At 41.9% G+C, this 20,300-nt stretch overlaps 1 non-coding gene across 1 annotated transcript; it reads left to right on the top strand.

Annotated features, from left to right (window-relative positions):
- The first annotated feature begins 7,121 nt into the window (after window positions 1-7,121).
- Window positions 7,122-7,228, top strand: LOC138828519 (U6 spliceosomal RNA). The gene has a single exon (XR_011372273.1). It is a non-coding gene; the product is annotated as a U6 spliceosomal RNA (small nuclear RNA).
- The last annotated feature ends 13,072 nt before the right edge of the window (window positions 7,229-20,300 follow it).

Genomic DNA, 20,300 nt, shown 5'->3' with positions numbered 1-20,300 from the left:
TGTCCTACCCTCTCTTTAACGATTTCCACGTTTAGCCACCTCCACCTTAGGCTTGTGCCCAGCTTGAGGTGCGAGTGGCTTCGGCTGGACCTGTCTTCACAGCGGCGCCATATGGCATGGCTGCCTCTATACTCTGTCTCTGCTTGGGCTACTAGCCTCCTATCTTTTGGTCCTTACTGCACTCACCTTGTTCACCACGTCCCAATAGCTAGGAGGATGCTCTGAAGCAAGACTCTCCCAAGTTCCTGGGAACCTGTCATTTCCTGCCTAATGAAGCCCCAGTACCTTGGCCTGCCCAATAAGTAGTAAGCACTCAATAAACATGTGCTAATTGAACATGTGGATATGCATTAGATTCTGGTTTTGTATCCAGCCATTCGGTGCTAGGAGAAAGGATCCAAAACTGAATGAAGTGCAAGGGACCTGTCCTCTAGCTGAGTGTGTCTGGAAAGATAAAGAGTTCAGGTAGTGTTCATCTCTTTCCTTCAGTGCTCTGCTCCATGTGCCACGTGGTCTGTTTCAACACAAGAGTGGAAAACATGATACTTGCAAGGGTCTGAAGCAACTTGGAACAGCTGGCAGGGAGGTGGGGCACGGGCAGAGTGCTGAAGACCAAAACAGCCTGTGTGTAGCAATGCAGGCCACAAGACTGACCTCAAGACATTAGAAGAAAAAGACAAGAGGGTTGGGGTGGCTGGTAGCAGTGTGAGGAAGGCTGAGGCAAAGAGGGTGCTGTCATCATTACTGGCAGGTTTGGCCAGGCACCTTAGCTCACACCTGTAAGCCTAGCTACTCAAGAGTCTGAAATATGAGGGTCACCAGTTCAAAGCCAGACTAAGGAGGTAAGTCCATGAGACTCTTGTTTCCAATTAACTGCCCAAAGCCAGAAATGGAGTTGTGGCTGAAGTGGTAGAGCACTAGCGTTGAGCAAAAACAGCTCAGGGACCATACCTAGGCCCTGAGTTCAAGCCTCAGGACCAGCACCCAAACAACAACAGCAACAACAAAAACTGGCAAGCTTTTATGTACAGGGGCTTTGTAAGAACTCAAGCAGGAATGCTTGTAGGTCCGGGGTGCCAGAGATAGGCATGTTGAAGGTCACATGCCAGAGATGGGAAGGTTTACTCAGCCTAGAGCAGAGCTAGAGCTTTGGGAGCTGACTTCTGCCTCTGCCATTTACTCTCTGTGGGACCTGGAACAAATTCCCTCTTTAGAAAAATGAGGGTGAGAGTATAATCTCCAATAGACTATTGCTTTAAAAAAAAGCCCTGAGGTATTTATAAAGTCCTGAAAACAGGATCTAGCACACATACAGAAATACACTATAGATATGTATATAACCTATGTTTTAATTGGTCATTATATTTATTACATAAATATATGGAGCATTAGCTCCATGTAAATGTTAACCTGTATATATACTCCATATAAACACTCTATCACAAATGTTAAATGAACATAGAGAGTGGTCTTATTCCCAGCTTCCCACCTTGATGGGAGAGACGATTGCACAAATGAAACAATAGCTAGCGAATCAGAAGGAGTTGTCTTTGTGTTCCTCTAATGGGAGTTCTACTGGGAGCCTCCACGTGGCCGAGAACAAACCTGGCATCCTTATATCATCAGAAGAAAATGATCCTATTTGAGTCTCACCAAAAATGTGTAAAGTAAACATTAATATCCAAGTTTCAGAGAAGACAAAACTAAATCCTGACAGCAACTTAACTTACAGGAGTAAAATAGAAAGTTTCACTTGGAGCCTTGAACCATTTCTCCCTTACCAACAAATATTACCTCCAACCTACCTGGTAGCCGAAGCAAAAACCCTGAAGCCATTCAGCCCTCCCCTTTTTCTCCATTTGCACAGATAACTGTCAGGAAATCCACTACTCCACCTGACCATCTGTCCCTATGTCCTGATGAGGGCATCCTAGTCACCATCAGCATCAGGACCGCTGCCCTAACTTTACCTGTCTCCCACACTGCACTTCAAAGCCATATTCTCCATTCAGCAGCCACAGTGGTACTTTAAAAAGTAAGTCACACCATGTCCACCAGGCTCCACACCTACCACTGAAAGCCATGTAAACTCCAGAGTCCTTGGGATACCTGAAAGGCTCTACCTGACCTAAGCCCTAGGCTTGCACACTGTATCACCTACCACTTTACTGCTCTGTGCATGTCCTGAGTTCCAGCATGCTGGTGCACTATACAGGCCTCCTCAGGCCCTTTGCACTAGCTGCTCACTCTATCTAACACCCCTCCCCACTCATTGGGAAGATTATTAGAATTAGATAAAGTCATAGGGTGGAGCCCCCATGGTTGAAGCCTCGTGGCTTTATAGAAGAGGAGAGAGCAGGAGACATACTTGCACATCCCTTTCTCTGGCCGAGTGGTAATCCAACACTTCCTTGGGTTTCTGCGGCTGGCTAGAAAGCCATTCAGCCCTCCATGTGGGTCCTCTCCCTTAGACCAGACCCATGAACCAAAATAAGCCTCTCTTTTTCTGTTTACCTACCCTAGGGGATTATGTCATTAGCCACAGAAAACAGACTGATACTGTTAATGTTCATTCAGTCCTTAGAACTATGCCAAGTGCCATGAACAAGAAAGATTTGGGCATTGGATGCCCCAGGGTGAGCAGGGCAGAGCCCAGCCCCTGGGCTACATACATTTGGAGACCTGCAGGTTGGGGCTATGGATTGAGACTCCTAGGACTGACTTGGGAGCAGAAGAGGCCATGCAAACCAGAATGGGAAGCCAATGGAGATGTGCAGCGAGAGAACTGAGCAGGACTCAGAGTTTGAAACCTGCTGGGGGTTAGCCAGAAAGAGAGCAGGAAGAATTTTCTAGACAGACAGAAGCTATCCTCAGGATAGCTCAGAGTGGGAGAGCCCCGGCGGTAGCCAGATGGGGTATGACTGGAAGATGTAAAGCAGAGTGAAAAATTAGAGAGGCATTTTAGAACCAGCATCACTCAGATTCCACTGTGGAGGATGGTTTGTGACACACAGTCCCTAGGGAGACCCAGATGGACCCCCCTTAAGGGAAAGAGATGGTACTGGACATAGGCAGCGGCTAAGGGAAGAGGCAGGCACAAAATGTGGGATAAAATGGGACACTCATCAGAGCCGACTCTCCCTGTGTCCTAGCTGATGGGACATGGGAGGTGAGGGTAAAGGAGTTGAGTGACTTCTCAGCCAGGGCCAACAGGTTTGGCTGGGTGTGTTGTGTCTTGTCTAGCTCACAGGTCTTGCTTCACCTGTCCCAGGCCTGAGGGATGAATGAGCACACGTGTGCCCTGAGCTTTGCTAACCCAGGCCCTGAAACACGCAGTACCTGTGCACACGAGACCCCAAGAACCATCAGCCTTACTCCTCACGTGGTTCGTGGGCAGCCCTCTTCAACCTTGGATGCCCAATCCTTCCAGGCACAGCCTGATATTCAGACAGCTCAAGAATGAGCCTAGGATTTTCTTTCCCCTTGCTGTACTTTGGATGGAGAATGTCCTCGGTGTGTTAAAGGCCTGTACACAGAGCAACACTATTGAGAATGGAGGAAATTTTGCCAGGTGAGGCCTAGTCAAAGATCGTAGGTTTTTTGCAGGGAGGGGGGGGTGGGTCATAGAAGACACTATGGGCCCCTACCCTATTTTTCTTTTCTTCCTCCCATGAGATGAGAACTTGGTTCCACACTCTCTCCTCCAGCATTTTACTCCCTCCAGAAGCCCAGAGCAATCTGTTTGCCTCCATAATTATAAGCCAGATGAACCTTTCCTCTTTAAAAGTTAGTTACCTCAGAAGCTTTGTTCTAGTGATGGAAAACTAAGCAACACTCCCCTCAGTCCATGATGCACCTGCCAGCCAGCCCCTACTTCTTGCATTTGGGAGAATATTTTGGGGCCCATTTGAATTTAGTTTTTAATTTAAATTTGAAATTGTCAGCTAAGTGTGGTAACTCACACTTGTAATCTCAGCTGTTTGGGAGCTGGAGATCAGGGAGATCTTAGTTCAATGGCAGCCTGGCAAAAAGTCAGGAAGACCTTTTCTAAGCAAATGATCTGAATGTGGTAGCACCTGGGATCCTAGCTATGAAAGAGGTATAAATAGGATTACAACCCAAGGCTGGCCCTAGACAAAAAGTGTGAGACCCTATAAAACAACCGAAAGCAAAAAGGACTGGAGGTGTAGCTCAATGAGTGAAGCATCTGCGTAACAGATATGAGAGCCTGAGTTCAAACTCTAGAAGTGTCATTGTCATTTGATTCTATGTTTAGGATCGCCTAAACCATTTAGAAATAAAAAATAGAAGGGTTTGTATTTTATTCCTATATCTATGATGATTGAAACATGAAATTTCTCATCACAATAATTTGGTTTAATGCTAATATAAGAGACTTTGCACCATAAAAGTCATTTGTACATATGACAGGAATTTCAGAAAATGAGAAGTTCTCAGGCTTCCTCTCTCCCTCCATAGCTATTGGCAACAATTTGGTATATTTGCTTCCACAATTTTAGAAAATGCATTAAAGTACTTTAAACAAAACATAAAGAGGAAAGTTTGGCTATTTCGATCTGTTTTTTTGTTCTTTTTAACGCAACGTGGAGACAGCTTTGGATATTTTTAACTGAATGCTATAAATACCCAATGTCCTTATAAATCTTAGTATCTATGGAATGCCATGCTTTGCCCTTTGTAGACTCACGCCTTTGCCATCAGTGGTCAGAGCTCTGTAGCAGTTTCACCAACGGTTCTGAGAGCTGTCCTGCATTTGTTTGTAAAAAGAACCCTCTTCCATGATCATTTCAATTCTTTGCTCTTGTTTAGGTTCCAAATAGCTGCCACTTCCTGAATGCTTGCTTACCAAGAACTTTGAACACATCACTCCTCCTAGCTTATCCAGGAAGGTACAGTGATCCATCCCCATCATCACAAAAAAAGGAATGAATTTTAAGAGCTAACTTCCCTCAAGTTTTGACCTAAATCTCCTGAGTCACAAACCAGTAAGCATTGCTGCCCTTGAACTTACACACTGCTGTTCTGCCTTTACACACACACACACACACACACACACACACACACACACACACACACACTTTTGCCATCTCTTTTCCAAACAAGTATTTGTTATAAAACCTATGCATTTTAGAATCTCCACCAAAAAGATACCTTTATTTGATTCTTTTTTTTATTAAGTTCTGAGGCTTGTGCATGCTAAATACAAGCTCCTATGACTTACAGCTATAATCCCAGGTACTCAGGAGATGTTTGAGGCCAGTCCAGGCAAAAAGTTAGTGAACGTTCATCTCAACAAGTAAGCTGAGCATGTGGTGCATGTAACTATGATCTCCAGTCAGCAGGAAGGATAGGTAGGCATTTCACAGTCTGAGGCCAGCCTAAAGGACTGGAAGACCTGACTAGCAAGCATGAGGTTCTAAGTTCAAATCTCAGTACTAGGAAAAAAATAAAAAGCTCATGCTCTGTACTGTTACACTCCCAAACAACACATGACAATACATATTCATTCTTTAAGCCCACCCAGAACATTTCCACACTTAAACATTTAAACCACAAAGGAAATCACAAGAAATTCCAAAGGAATGATACCATCAGATCATAGTCTTCTACCAACCACAATGTACCGAAAATAGAAACCAACATCAAAAATGCAAAAATGTATCCTCCCAGCCCATAAATCTGAATATAAAAATATCCTAAGTGATCTCTAGATTCAAAAATAAACTATGATAAAACGAAAAATATAGAAATGCAATGATTAAATAATGCATCTAAAAATATAGAAGGCAGGGCTGGGAAGGTGGCTCAGTGGTAGAGTGCTTTCACCACCACATAAGCAGAAAAAGCTGGAAGTGGTGCTGTGGCTCAAGTGGTAGAGCACTAGCCTCGAGCTGAAGAGCTGAGGGACAGCACCCAGCCCCAGAGTTCAAGCTTCATGACCACAAACAACAATAATAACAACATATATGTATTATATATATTATGTTATATATTAAAAAAAAACTAGAGAGAAAGAGAGAAGGTACTGCTAAAAAATGGTACCTAAGGAGTAATTTTAGAACTTAAATATATTCTTAGAGATTGGAAATGTAATGAATTTAAAGTTAACTTAATCTAAAAAGAGAAAATGCTAAAGGGCCTGTTGTGGTATTGTACACCTGTAATTCCAGCTCCTGAAGAGATGGAGATAGAAGGATTCAGCAAGATCTGAGGTCAGCTCCTAGCAAAAATGTGAGGCCTTATCTGAAGAACTAACTAAAAGCAAAAGAAATTGGTGTTTGGCTCAAGTAGAGAACTTGCTCAGCAAGCTTGAAGCCTTGAGTTCAAACACCAGTACTACCAGAAATAAAATAAAATCTAAACGTAAAGAGGAATAAATATAAAAGCAATAGAATGGAAAACCATGAATATAAAAATCATCAGTAAAACAAAAATGTTATTATTTAAAAGACCTAAAAGAAGCTGGGCCTTGGTGGCTCATCCCTGTAATCCTAGCTGCTCAAGATGCTGAGATCTGAAGATCAGGGTTCAAAGCCATCCCAGACAGGAAAGTTCTTGGAACTCTTATCTCCAATTAACCACCAAAAGCCAGAAGTGGATACATGGCTCAAGTGGTAGAGTGTTAGCCTTGAGCATAAAAGCTCAGGGACAGCACCATGCACTGAGTTCAAGCCCCAGGGCACAGGCCTCTCTCTCTCTCTCTCTCTCTCTCTCTCTCTCTCTCTCTCTCTCTCTCTCTCTCTCTCTCTCTCTCTCTCTCAATCTCTCTCTGGGTGCACACGTACACACACACACACACACACACACACACACACACACACACATACACACACACATACATAACCTCTGGAAAGACTGTTCAAAAATAAGAGAAAAGGCCAAATAAACATCACTGAACAAAAGCTATAACTTCTTTCATGTAATTTTGAAAGCCTTCCCAAAACAAGCTTTACAAAAACATATGAATTATAAAAAAGATGAAAGAAGAAAGAAAATGTGCTTGTTGTGTAGTTGAACTCCAAGAGAAACTTTAAGCAAACAAATTGTTAAGAGAGTTTGGCAAGGGTACTGGATACAAAATAAAACCCAATGATACTTCTGTGCTCACTTCAGCACCACATGTACTAAAACTGGAACAATACAGAGAAGATTAGCATGGCCCCTGTGCAAAGATGACATGCAAATTCATGAACTGTTCCATATTAAAAATATATATATATGGGGGGAGGAGTTGGGGAGGTGGGAAGGAAAGTGATGGTAGGGGGAAAATAAAGGAGGAGGTAACAATGCTTCCTATGAAATGTACTCACTACCCTACTCATGTAACTGTAATCCCTCTGTACAACATTTTTTCTGGGGGGGGGGGGGGGATCCGGTCATGGGGCCTGAACTCTGGGCCTCGGCGCTGTCCCTCAGCTCTTCAGCTCAAGGCTAGCACTCTACCACATGAGCCACAGCGCCACTTCCGGCTTTTTTCTTTTTGCTTATGTGGTGCTGAGGAATCGAACCCAGGGCCTCATGCATGCAAGGCAAGCGCTCTACCACTGAGTCACCTTCCCAGCCCCTCTGTACAACATTTTTACAATAAAAAATTAATTAAAAAATACAATGACACTCCTTATGCCAACAACAATCAACTTGTAAATGTAGGGGAAAACCCTTCATTTATAATACCAATAGAAATTGTGCTGATCCCATGTGCTAGTGATCTCACTGTGATTATTATCACTATGCAGGTATTGAAATGTCATACTGGACCCCATGTAATTACTATATGTTAATTAAAATTTTTAAAGTTTTTGAAAAATGCACTTGTGGTTCATGCCTATAATCCTAGTTACTCAAGAAGCTGAAATCCTGAGAGTCACTGTTTGAGGCCAGTGTGGGCAGAAAAATTAGCTAGACTCCAACATGACCAGCAAAAAGCAGGACTGCTGGAGGCATGGAACAAGTGGTAGAGTGCCAGGCTAGCAAGCATCAGGCCCTGAGTTCGAACCTTAGTACCAGCAGAACAAAGGAAAGAAGGATGGAAGGGAGGGAAGGAAGTAAAGAAGAAGAGACAGAGGAAGGAGGGAGGGAAGGAAAAAGGAGGAGAGAGGGAGGGAGGGAGGGAAGAAGGAGGGGAGGGAAAGAAAGAGGGAGAGAGGGAGGAAAGAAGAAAGAAAGCAAGGGAAAGAGGGGTGAAGAAAGGAAAGAGGAAGGAAGGAAGGAAGGAAGGAAGGAAGGAAGGAAGGAAGGAGGGAAGGAAGGAAGGAAAAAAGGTATTGATATAAAAATAAGATAAACAAATGATATCCAAAGCATTAAAGGAAACACTTAAAAATTGTCTTTTTTAAAAAAAAACTAGCTGTGTGCTACTGGCTTATGTCTATAATCCTAGCTATCCAAGCAGCTGAGATCTGAGGATCTCAGTTCAAAGCCAGCCTAAGCAGGAAAGACTTTTATCTCCAACTAATCACTAGAAAAGTAGAAAGGGAGCTGTGGCTCAAGTGGTAGAGCATTAGCTTTGAGCAAAAGAGCTCAGGGACAGCACCTAGGCCCTGCGTTCAAGTCCCACACAGACAGAAAAAAAAGCCAAAAATGAAATATTTCATGTTTTTGTGTTTATTCCCTCCCCCAAGAAGAAACTAAATTCAGTAGAGCTAACCTTGAAAAAGAGGTACAAATTAGGGAGGGACTAGGATCCATTATTTATTAATCTCCAGAGGACAAGGGTTAAAATCACCACTGTGATTCTTCATCAGGGGTGGGCTTGGTGTCCAGGCTGCTGTTCTTAGAGATGGTCAATGGTGGCTATGCTAAGGTTTGGCTAAGCTGGTTTGGGCTCTGCCTTCCTCTGGCAAATCTCCATCTCTCCCTCCCCATATTATGTCACCCTAGGAGTTGCACCAGTAGAGAAGCCAGCAGATTATTCACCTGATGGCGCACAAAGAACCAAGACAACAGGAGCAAAAGTTCACAGGCCCAAGGTTTAGGCCAAAAACGAGCATCATTTTACTTCTCCTGACTGTAAAGTCCGAGGTCAGCCTAGATTCAAGGGGGAAAACCAAAGATTTGTACACAGGAAATGTGGCTCATAGGTGACCTACCACAAGGACTGCTCATACATTAAGATTTGTTTAGAACAGACTTGGTGCAGAACTAAATAAACACCAGTAGATCAGCACAGAGGGCCCCCAGACATGTCTATTCCTGTGGGAACTTGATAAACGGTAAAAGTGTTAGGAGACATCAGAAAGGAAAGGGTTGATTCTCAAAGTAAATCAAGGAAGAGTGGAACAAATGACTTTTAACACCTATCAGTGGGTGTTTTAACAGCTACAGGTTTTTAAATGCTCCTTCCCTTTAAGATGTGGGATGGAATTTCCCTCCCACTAGATTTCATGACTCACTTCTGACACATAGAAAGAAGCGGAAGTGACAATGTGTGACTTTAGAAAGGATGTCAGGCAGCCTCCTCCTGGCTCTCCTTCTTGCAGGGATGACCCCTGGGGGAGGCCTGAGGACTCTTGGGTAGATTTGTGGAGAGACTTCCAGCCCACAGCCATGTAAATGCATCATCTTGGAAGCAGATCTTCCCCCTCAGTCCATTCAGGCTGTTCAACAAAATGTCACAGACCAGATGGCTTATAGCTGTGGAGGCTGAAAGTCTGAAAGAAAGGTGCTGTTAGATCCAGCATCTGGGAAAGGCCTGCTTTTTGATATGTTAGCATGTTGGTGGTTGGGATGGTAAGTCTCTTCTTTTTTGTGCAGTTTGTGCTCAGGGCCTCTTAACTTGTTAGGCAAGAGCTCGCCTACTTAAGCCATGCCCCAAGCTCTTGCTTCCCTTTATAAGGACACTAAACACATCATGTGACTTCAGTGTCACAACCTCATCTAAACTTAACTACCTCCCAAAGACCTCTATCTGAATACCATTACACTGGGGGTGGTGCTTCAACATATGGGCTTTAGGGGGACACAAACACTCAATCCATAGCATGGTGGCTGTATCCTCATGAGAAACTAAGCCAAGACCACCATGGTGGGATAACAAATGTTGGGGTTCTATGCAGCTAAATTGGGGTCTGATTATTATGCAGTAGTAAACAACTGATAGAATACCTCACCCTTCCAAAAGAAATAAAACTAGAGCCCCACTTCACACCTCACACACAAAACCTTAGAATACTTGAGATGATAATATGGAAAAACATTTGGAAGAAATCAGTCTTAATGCTAGCCACATGCCTGTAATTCTAGCTGCTCAGGAAGCTAAAATCTGAGGATTGTGGTTCCAAGCTATCCCAGACAGAAAAGTCTGTGAGACTCTTATCTTCGATTAACAAGCCAAAAGACAATAGTGGAAGTGTGGCTCAAGTGGTAGAGTGCCAACCTTCAGTGAAAAAGCTCAAAGGCAGTGTCCTGACATTGGGTTCAAGCTCTAGTACTAGAAATAAAAGAAAGAGAAAAAAGAAAGAAAGGAATATGTCTGCAATCAGATATGTATACGCTGGGACAAAAAATACCCGTGAAAATCTTAAATAAAGATTTGTTTTGGGTCATGTATCAGACATCTCAAGCCATGATCCTTTGGTCCCAACATGTTGGGCCTGAGCTGAGGGAGAATATCTTGGCAGGAACTGTGTGGTAGAGGAATGCTTCTCATCTCATGGTGGCCAGGAAGCAGAGAGAGGGAAAGGGGAGGGGAGGGTGGGAGGAGTGGGGGAGAAGATAGGGAGAGGCAGAGGGAGAGGAAAGGGAGAGGTAAGGGAGAAGAGGGGGAGATGAAGAGGGAGGGAGAGAGGGGGGAAAAGGGGAAGAGAGGAAGAAAAAGAGGAGAAGAGGAGAGGAAAAGAGAGGAGGATGAAGGAGAGAGAGGAGAGAGTGAGAGGATAAGGAGGAAGAGCCCAGGGACAAACAATGCTCTTCAAAGTAGGTCCCTAGTGATCTAACTTTCTCTAACCATTCCCCATCCCTGAATAGCCCATTAAGTTCCAAAGTCATCAATGGTTAAACCCATTGATGCGGTCAAAGCCCTCATGATTCAGTTGCCTCTCAATGGCTCCACTCCTCAACCCTGTGACTTGGTGGACTAAGTGTGCAACACATGAGTCACTGGGTAGTATTTTATATACAAACCACAACACACACACACACACACACACACACACACACACACACACACACACACAAACTAAAAGACAATATAACCAAATTTAAACAGATAATGACAAATAGGGAGAAAATATTTCATCATATCCTACCCATGTTATATGAAATAATTAAGTAAAAGACACACAAAAGAAAATTATGTAAAGTACTGGTGATGCTTTTTGGGGAGCAAAGTGGGCAAAGAGCATGATAGGCGTGAGATGGATTAAAATATACTGTGAATATGTGGAGATGTAACAATAAAATATCCCTCTGTATGACTAACATAAACTTTAAAAAAAGATGTTTATATATAAAAACGGACCCATCAAAATGGAACCCCTTTGTATAACCAATTGAGGCTAGTGAAAACAAACAAAAAGGAGAAAAAGAGAGATAGGTAAAGAGAATAGACAATTCATAGAACATGAGACCCAAATGATCAGTAACCCATCTTGTTAACCAAAGAATACTAATTAAACCAGGATAGATTTTGTTTTCCATCTATGAGATGGGCCAAAATTGACATATCTAAAACTATCAGGGGTTGATCAGGGTGTAGGCAAATAGATATTTTCCATCACTGTTGATAGGAGAGCATATTTTTCCAGCCATTATAAAAATAAGTTTGCTCTCAGCAATAAAACTGAATTATGTACATATTCTGTGATCTCATACTTCTACCTTTAATAGTGCCAGACATTCTAATGAGAATTTCTGGCCAGTTACCGAAGGCAGTCTATGCAAGAATAGCTATTGTTGAATTGATTGTAGCAGAATCAACTGAAACATCCATTAAGAAAATGGGTAAATAGAAGATGATATATTTAAACAAATACTATATTGCTGCAGATGAACACCCTGCCATTACAGATATCTGTATGGATTGCTCTCAGGAATGTCACTTGCCTCCCCAAGATTTATGTAGGTCTAATTGACAAATAAAAAATAGACATACTATTGGTGAAAATAAAATATATGCTTCCTCTTATATTGATTTTTAAACACATTTAAATGGGTTAGGTATGGTAACATACACCTGTAATACTCGGGTCTCAAGCCTGCTGCTTTCTAACTATAACTATACCTTCAGCTCCCTTGATTCATAGGTCTTCAGTCTCACACCATCAGGGCTCCTGGGACTTGCCTACCTCTATAACTGCATGAGCTACTTCTATAGATTTACTACATGCACACACACACACACACACACACTCTCTCTCTCTCTCTCTCTCTGTCTCTCTCTCTCTCTCTCTCTCTCTCTCTCTCTCTCTCTCTCTCATACATACACAGAGTCATCTCTTGATATCCACAGGAGATTGGTTCCAGGACCTCCCAAGGATGCTGTTTACTTAGCACCTTTGCACACACTCCTGTCTAATTTAAGTCCTGTCCAGATTACTTAAAATACGGAGCACAATGTAAATGCTATGTAAACAGTTGTTATACTCTATTGTTTAGGAAATAAAAATCTGTTTAGCAAAAGAAAAAATCTGCACATGTTCCTTACACATGCAAATCCTTCCCTAAGTACAGTATTTTGTATTCACAGCTGGTTAAATCCACAGATGTGAACCCCACAGACACTGGATGTTTGTGAACAGGCCCGACTGTACATACACCCCAGTGGTTCTGTCTCTCTGGAACATTCTGACTAGTACAGAGGATGTATACCACAGTCATGACAGTGGTCAGATCTTCAGATAGGGAGGGGAATAGGAACTAAGTTCAGTGTTTATTTCTGTTATTTAAAAAAGCCAAAAACAGCTGGGTGCTGGTGGCTCACACCTGTAATCTTAGCTACTCATGAGGCTGAGATCTGAGGATCGTGGTTCAAATCCAGCCTGGGCAGGAAAATCTGTAAGACTCTTATCTTCAATTAATCACATAAAAAGCTAGAACTGGAGCTGTTGCTGATGTGGTAGAGTGCTACCCTTGAACAAAAAGAAGCTCAGGAACAGCCCTAGGCCCAGAGTTCAAGCCCCAGGACCAGCAAATAAATAGCCAAAAAACAACTGTACCAAAATACTCACAAACCTCATTTGTTAATATATGGTCATGTTATTATACATACTTTCCTTCAGTTTTGGAAATTTTTCCAAAAATAAAACACTACCCATTGTACAAACTTCAGAAAACGAAGTACAAGGAAGTACTGTTACTCATGATTTCCCTGTAGTTGGCATTTTGGTGTACATACTTCTAGACTTTTCTTCACATGTCCATAGGAGCCCACTGCATATACACATACTCCTGTTTTATGAAAATAAATCCATCCTGTTTGTAGTCTGCTTTTCTCATAATATTGTTAACAAACTTCTTTCCACATTGATAGCTTTAAGGACTGAGTGATGTTTCAAAGAGTGGTAGAAGTCAAATTGATATTAATCAATTCCTTCTTTTTGTTGGTTTGCTTTCTTGCTTTTTTTTGTGCTGATAGTGGGGCTTGAATTCAGGTTCTCACATTCTCACTCTGCATTTTCCCCTCAAGGTTAGCATTCTACCAGTAGAGCCACAGCTCTACTTTCAGCATTTTACTGGATAACTGGAGATAAGAGTCTCACCAACTTTTCTTCCCTGGCTGGCTTTGAACTTCCATCTTCAGATCTCAGTCTCCTAAATAGCTAGAGTTGCAAGCATAGGTCACCAGGGCCCAGTCCCCCTCATATATAAGACTTTCCTGTCTGGGCTGGCTTCAAACTGCAATCTATAGATCTCAGTCTCCTGAATAGCTAGGATTCCAGATGTGAGCCACCAGCTCTCGGCTCAGGAATCATATATTTTTATTTTACTTTTCAAAGGTACCCAGAGTAGCTAACCAAATTCTAGCTCCTTTCCTAAAATGAAATCTGCATGTGAATTATCTCCTGCCAGACCTGTGACTATTGACCCCCTAGATTAAAGGCAGGGTTTGCCCAAGGGAAGCATCACCATCCTATTCAAGGGTGATTGGTCTTCCAGTGGTTTGGAATTCCTTCCTCCTCTATGTTTTGTTTTCAGACACTTTCAACTTGCAAAGAGCTCTGCTTTGGCTGCGTGTCAAACAGGTGGCCGGTCTCTTTTTGCCTAGGTGTGGCAACATAAAAATGCTTTGTTTTTACTGAGTGTTGTGAGGAGTCAGGGGACTAGTTCAGAGCAGTCACTCTAGCACCTTGGAGTCTGTCCCCCACTGATGCGGAGTTCACTGGACTCGGACAGTAGTAACAACATCTCCCTAAAATGCTCAGCCCAGGAAACAAAGTAGGACTTTTAGGGACAACATTCAAGATACAGACTTTAAAACTGAGCTTCAGAAATAGAGGCCCAGGTTAGAGCTTTGGAGATGGAGCATGAGAGTAAATTCAGAGGCTCCAAAGTCCAGTGACACCATGCACAAGAAGATGGTGAGGGAGAAGAACAAGACCCCTAGGCTATGATGTCGTCCAGTGAAAACACGCATCGTAAACTTGTGTGTACTCTCCGGGTGTACTTCCTAAGGGACTAGAGAGAATAGGCAATGTGTTGAGCATGTGCAGAGGTCTAGGGAAGCCCTGATGTTTGGATGGAAGTTCTGCTAAGGAGGGCAGGAGACCCTAGCCCTGCCCTTCCAGCCAGGGGGTGTGGAAATCCTAGAAGATGAAGGAGGACTGACAGCCACTGTCTTCTCTGTGACCAGCTGCTGTAAGCTGCTCTGACCTACAGGTCCCTTTATCTGAAAAATGGGAGGATTGTGCTAGAAGGTAACTTAAGTCCTACCCAGCTTTCATAAATTAGGGTCCAGTTATTCTATGAACAGGAAGTACCTGCCTGGTGGTCATTTGGGAATTCCAAACCCTTGTCTAGTGAAGGAAGAAACTGTGCAAGTCATCAACTTGATCACTTTTTAAACAGACACACGCACACATACACACACACATACACACACACACACACACACACACACACACACACACACATACACTGCTGGGCAGTGTGGTAAGTACTGTTGGAGATTACTTTTTTTTTCTTTTCTGGTTTTGGGGCTTGAGCTCTGGGCCTGTGTGCTGTCCCTGAGCTCTTCAGCTCAAGGTGAGTACTCTGCCACTTGAGCCACAGTACCACTTCCAGTTTTCTGGTGATTAATTAGAGATGAGTCTCACAGAGTTTCCTGCCCAGGCTGGCTTTGAACCTCAATCCTCAGATCTCAGCCTCCTGAGTAGCTAGGATTACAGGCATAAGCTGGGCTTTGTTGGAGATTCTTCATTCACATCCTAATGACTAGTCATGGTTCATTCATTTGATGGCTGTGTAATATTCCACCCTTCACCTGTGACAGCTTTTCTTCATTTATCCTACTATAAATGGACACTTGGGTTGTTTTCCACTTAGGGTTATTACAAAGTGTGCTGGTGGAATATTATGGTATTTAATTTTTTGGTAGCCAGCTCTGCACAGACTCTTCTTGTTGAATGCATGTATATCGGAAATGAAATTGCTGGGTCATAGGTTATATAAATGTTCGATTTTTTTTAGACAAAATGCCCAATAGTTTTACAAAGTGGTTTTAAACCTTCATTTGTTCTTGGCAGCCACTTTTTAAATTTCTGGCAAGGATAAGCAGAGTGTGTAGGATTTTTAATATCTTATAGGTTTCTTGGAACAAAGTATATTCTTTGTAAACACTATTTGAATAAGTCAAGTTTAAAGCAATAATGGAGCTAGAGATAAAATTTCTTTCTAAACTCCAGAGCTGTGTTTTTTTTTTTCTTTTTTTAAAGAAGTGTAAAAGTGCTTGGGGCAAAATACAGTGGGATTTCCTTGTTGTCAAAATATCTGAAAAGTAATTCCAGATGCTCAACTCAAATATACACAGCTTGTCTGGCCAGTCTCGGACCTGATATCATCCCGGGGATTTCAACAAAACAAACGAAATACAGTATCAAAGCCATATAGAAAGCCACATATAGAAATATATCCATAGTTGACCCAAAAAGTAAAACAGGTTTTGAAATTTAAAAAAATAAAATGAAGTAAGTCAGGCACCAGTAGCTCATGCCTGTAATCCTAGCTACACAGGAGGATGAAATCTAAGGATCGTAGTTCTAAGCCAGCTGGGGCAGAAAAGTCTGTGAGACTTTTCTCTCCAATTAACTAGCAAAAAGCTAGAAATGGAGGTGTGGCTCAAGTGGGAGAATGCCAGCCCTGAGCTGAGGGAAAAGCTAAGGGAAAGTGCTCTGACCTTAAGTTTAAATCCTAGTGATGACACAAAAATAAAAATAAGGGGGATGGGAAGGTGGCTCAGTGGTAGAGCACTTGCCATGCATGCATGAGACCCTGGGTTCGATTCTTCAGCACCACATAAGCAAAAAGAAAAAAGCCAGAAGTGGCGCTATGGCTCAAGTGGTAGAGTGCTAGCCTTGGGCTGAAGAGCTGAGGGACAGCACCCAGGCCCAGAGTTCAGACCCCACAACCGGACCCCCCCCAAAAAATAAATAATAAATAAATAAAAATAAAAGTAAGTTAAATTTAAAAGTCCAGGTACTTCTCAGAGGTAGATTCCTTGCCTTGATTTCCCTGAGTTGGTCTCCAGCATTAATAACTATCTTAGGCTAGAAGCTATCTTTTTTACTTATCAGGAAAAAGCAGGAAACAACTGCTTTTTTAAAATAAAAAAAGAAGATTTTTATTCAGAGCACACTAACATGCCTTGTTGTTCTGCCCTGAAAGAACTTAATTTATTTTGTCCGTTGGATAGCTGTTTTTCTTGCATCATTAAGGCTTTGAAATCATTCTTTAAGGCTGTGTAAGAATTAGCTCACCAGCGCCCCCTAGATTTTTTTTAAAAACGCATTTCCTGCCAAGATCAATCTGGTTTCAACCTAAAAAAAATTAAGGCTTTTGTGTGTACAAGCATAAAAAAGTTAAATAACTACTTAATAATATTTCTCAGACCTCCCACGTCAAAAATAATGTTGTGATGGCAAGCATTTGTGCCAGGAACAGTAAATACTTAGGTAGTATAAATGAAGAAATTGCAGCATATTCACACAATGGAATACTAGGTAGCAATAAGAATAAATGCAATGCACAAATCACACAAATACACAAATCTCACAAACCTAATTAGGAGTGAAAGAAGCCATTCACAATGGAGCCAAAGTTGATAGAAAGTAATTTTCTCAAGAACATGAGTAAGAGAGAGCTAGATTTGAGGTGGGATTTGTCTTATTTCAACTTCTCCTTTATCACTTCAAAGCCCCATAGCCCTGTCATCACTGACTTATCTATTTGTCCCTTTAACTAAATGGTGAGGTGAACTTGAAGAGTTGTATTATGTATCCTCATTCCTTAGCAAAGCATAATCTAGAAACCTGTTCCTGGTAAGCCAAGGGGCATCATGATTGCAGGGAGAGAAGGAAGTGGCTGAGACACTACTGCATGGCTCCTGTGAGCTGTTTTTCTGCTGTGTGACCTTACTGGCCTTACATCAGAAGATGTCTATCATTCCTATACTCACCGATATTGGCAACTGTCAAGTAAACATTTAATACAGGTGGAGGTAGAACTTCAAGAATGACGAGGAAGGTTTCTGGGCTTGTGGGCTGTAGGTGGTTGATGGAAAAAATTGGCAGGACAAAGAACTAAAAAAAGTTATCATGGAATGAGGGTAAAGAGCACAAGACCAGTGAAGGTCAATGAGATGAGAAACAAAGAATATGAAGGGAATACCTCACTTAGTGTTCCAAAAACAAAATGAATACGTTACCTCTGGGAGATGGGATGGCTTTATGGACAGCACTACCCAGGATGGGATTGCTAGCACAGCATTTGATCTAGGATTCCGGTTTTCCAGTTGGCTCAATCAAACAGATTCAGGAGATTGACTCATACTGATCAAAGTCACCAAAAAAAAAAAACACATATATTTCAAAATGCTTATAAATAATTCTTCCACAAAAATTGCTATGGTGAGCCAGGTGATGATGGCTCATGCCTATAATCCTAGCTACTCAGGAGGCTGAGATCTGAGGATCAAAGTTTGAAGCCAGCTTGGGCAGGAAAGTCCATAAGACTCTTCTCTCAAAAAAAAAAAAAAAAAAAACTACCAAAAAGCCAGAGACAGAGCTGTGGCTCAATTGGTAGAGTGCTTGCCTGGAGCAAAAGAAACTCAAGGACCGTTCTCAGACCCTTAGCTCAAGTCCTGGGACAGGCATACACACACACACAAAAAAAAACCCTGCTGTTGCCTAGAAGAATATAATACTTCTATCTAATGGCCAATGCATTACCTTCCCTGTAAGAGTCTAGGGGAATGTTAGTGACCAGAAGACTGATAGAGAACTGGATCAGAGCTACTGATAAATAATCCAGTTGTGATCATTTGGTACTCCATTTTCCACTGAACTCCAGATGAGAATTCAGGAGGACTTAACCAAAATCTCTAACCCAATTTATGAATGTTGTTCATTCATTTTACTGTCTTTACTGGTGAGAATCAATAGATACATGATATCCCTCCCATAAGCTACTATTACTGGAAAGAAGTGAATAGGGAAGTAAATATGATGCCTAGAAAAAAATATCTAAGTCAATGTCATAATTTTTATATATTTACTTGTTAAAGATGATAGCCTGATTGTCTACTAAAATTCAGTGTTCTCAATTACTTCTCTCTTTCTGTGTATGTGTGTGTTTGTATGTATGTATGAATGTATGTATGTATGTATGTATGTATGTATGTATACTGGGGTTTGAACTGAGTATTTTGTGCTGTGGGAACCCGAAAGCCATGTGGGAACTATGATTGGGTGCAGAAAGTATGAATGGACAGAATGGACAGCACTAGGCAGGTGCTTTACCAGTGAACCATACCCTCAGCCTTTTTTGCACTGTTTATTTTGAGATAACTTAGGTTATTTAAGTTCTTTCTTCCTGTCCCAGCATACCCGTGGATTATAATCCTCCTATTTTTAATTTGCATGTGCCTTCACACCCAGCTTCTCCCATTCATTTTTAAACATTTTTATTATTATCTTTAAGTAGTTGTACAAAGAAGTTCCCATTGTACAAAACAGTATATGAATACAAGGTGTCTGACAACATTGTTACCCATCATTCCTAACCCATCCCTTCTTTCACTTTTCTTTTTTCTTTTTTTTTTAATTGAGATTAGGGGATTGCATAAATTTCACATATTTCACAGTATTGTGGAGTAGTGATACTTAGTTAAAGTCACAAACACACTTTAACCTTCACAAGGCAAATTATCATTATCATGGTCTATAAAGTTTGTGAATTCTATGAGCTTTGACAATACAATTATTTCTTCCACAACAGGTGATATTTACATTTCTTTCCTTTTGCTTAGTGTAAGCTGTTCCCTCTTTCCCTCCCATTCCTCCCTTCCCATCTCCCATTGCTTTTTATTTATTTGGCAGTACTAAGTATGAACTCGGGACCTCTCTCTTTTTAGTCAGGTGTTTTACTACCTGATCCATGCCTCTAGCTCCAATTTCTTCCATAGATATGGGGTCTCTCAGACATTTTACCACACTTTCTCCACCTCAGCCTCCCAAGAAGCTAAGGCTATGGGAATAAGCCACCAGCACTTTTTCACTTGATTATAAAAGAAGTACCTTTTAAAAAGTCCTTGAGGGCTGGGAAGGTGGCTCAGTGGTAGAGTCCTTGCCTTGTATGCATGAGGCCCTGGGTTCAATTCCTCAGCACCACATATGCAGAAAAAGCCGGAAGTGGTGCTGTGGCTCAAATGGTAGAGTGCTAGCCTTGAGCTGAAGAGCTGAGGGACAGTGCTCAGGCTCAGAGTTCAAGCCCCACGACTGACATAAAAAAATAATAATAAATAAAAATAAAAAGTCCTTGAGTGGCTGACTTGAGTTACTCAGAGCTGAAGGTAATTCTAAGTTACTGAAGGTATTTCTAAGTTCTCAGTACTATTCCTCATACCTAGAAGCAGTGACCATTGTAACATAGAATACTGCACACCAGGTGTGGTTTCTAAATGTCATTCTCTGGAAGAGAAACCTGGGATCTTTGTAGAAACAATGAACTCAAAATCTGAAGCAGAATTGTTCTGCCCAACACTAGAATAAGTTGTTATACCCAAAAGCAAAGACACAGTCAGAGATGGTAGGGTTACCGCAAAAAAATGAAGAAGCCAACCTGCACAG

The sequence above is a fragment of the Dipodomys merriami genome, unplaced genomic scaffold, assembly GCF_024711535.1.
Source record: "Dipodomys merriami isolate MVZ:Mamm:240054 unplaced genomic scaffold, mDipMer1.0.p SCAF_16, whole genome shotgun sequence".
Lineage (NCBI taxonomy): Eukaryota > Metazoa > Chordata > Mammalia > Rodentia > Heteromyidae > Dipodomys > Dipodomys merriami.
The sequence above is the reverse complement of the archived record's forward strand: the minus strand, read 5'-3'. Positions and strand labels throughout refer to the sequence as shown.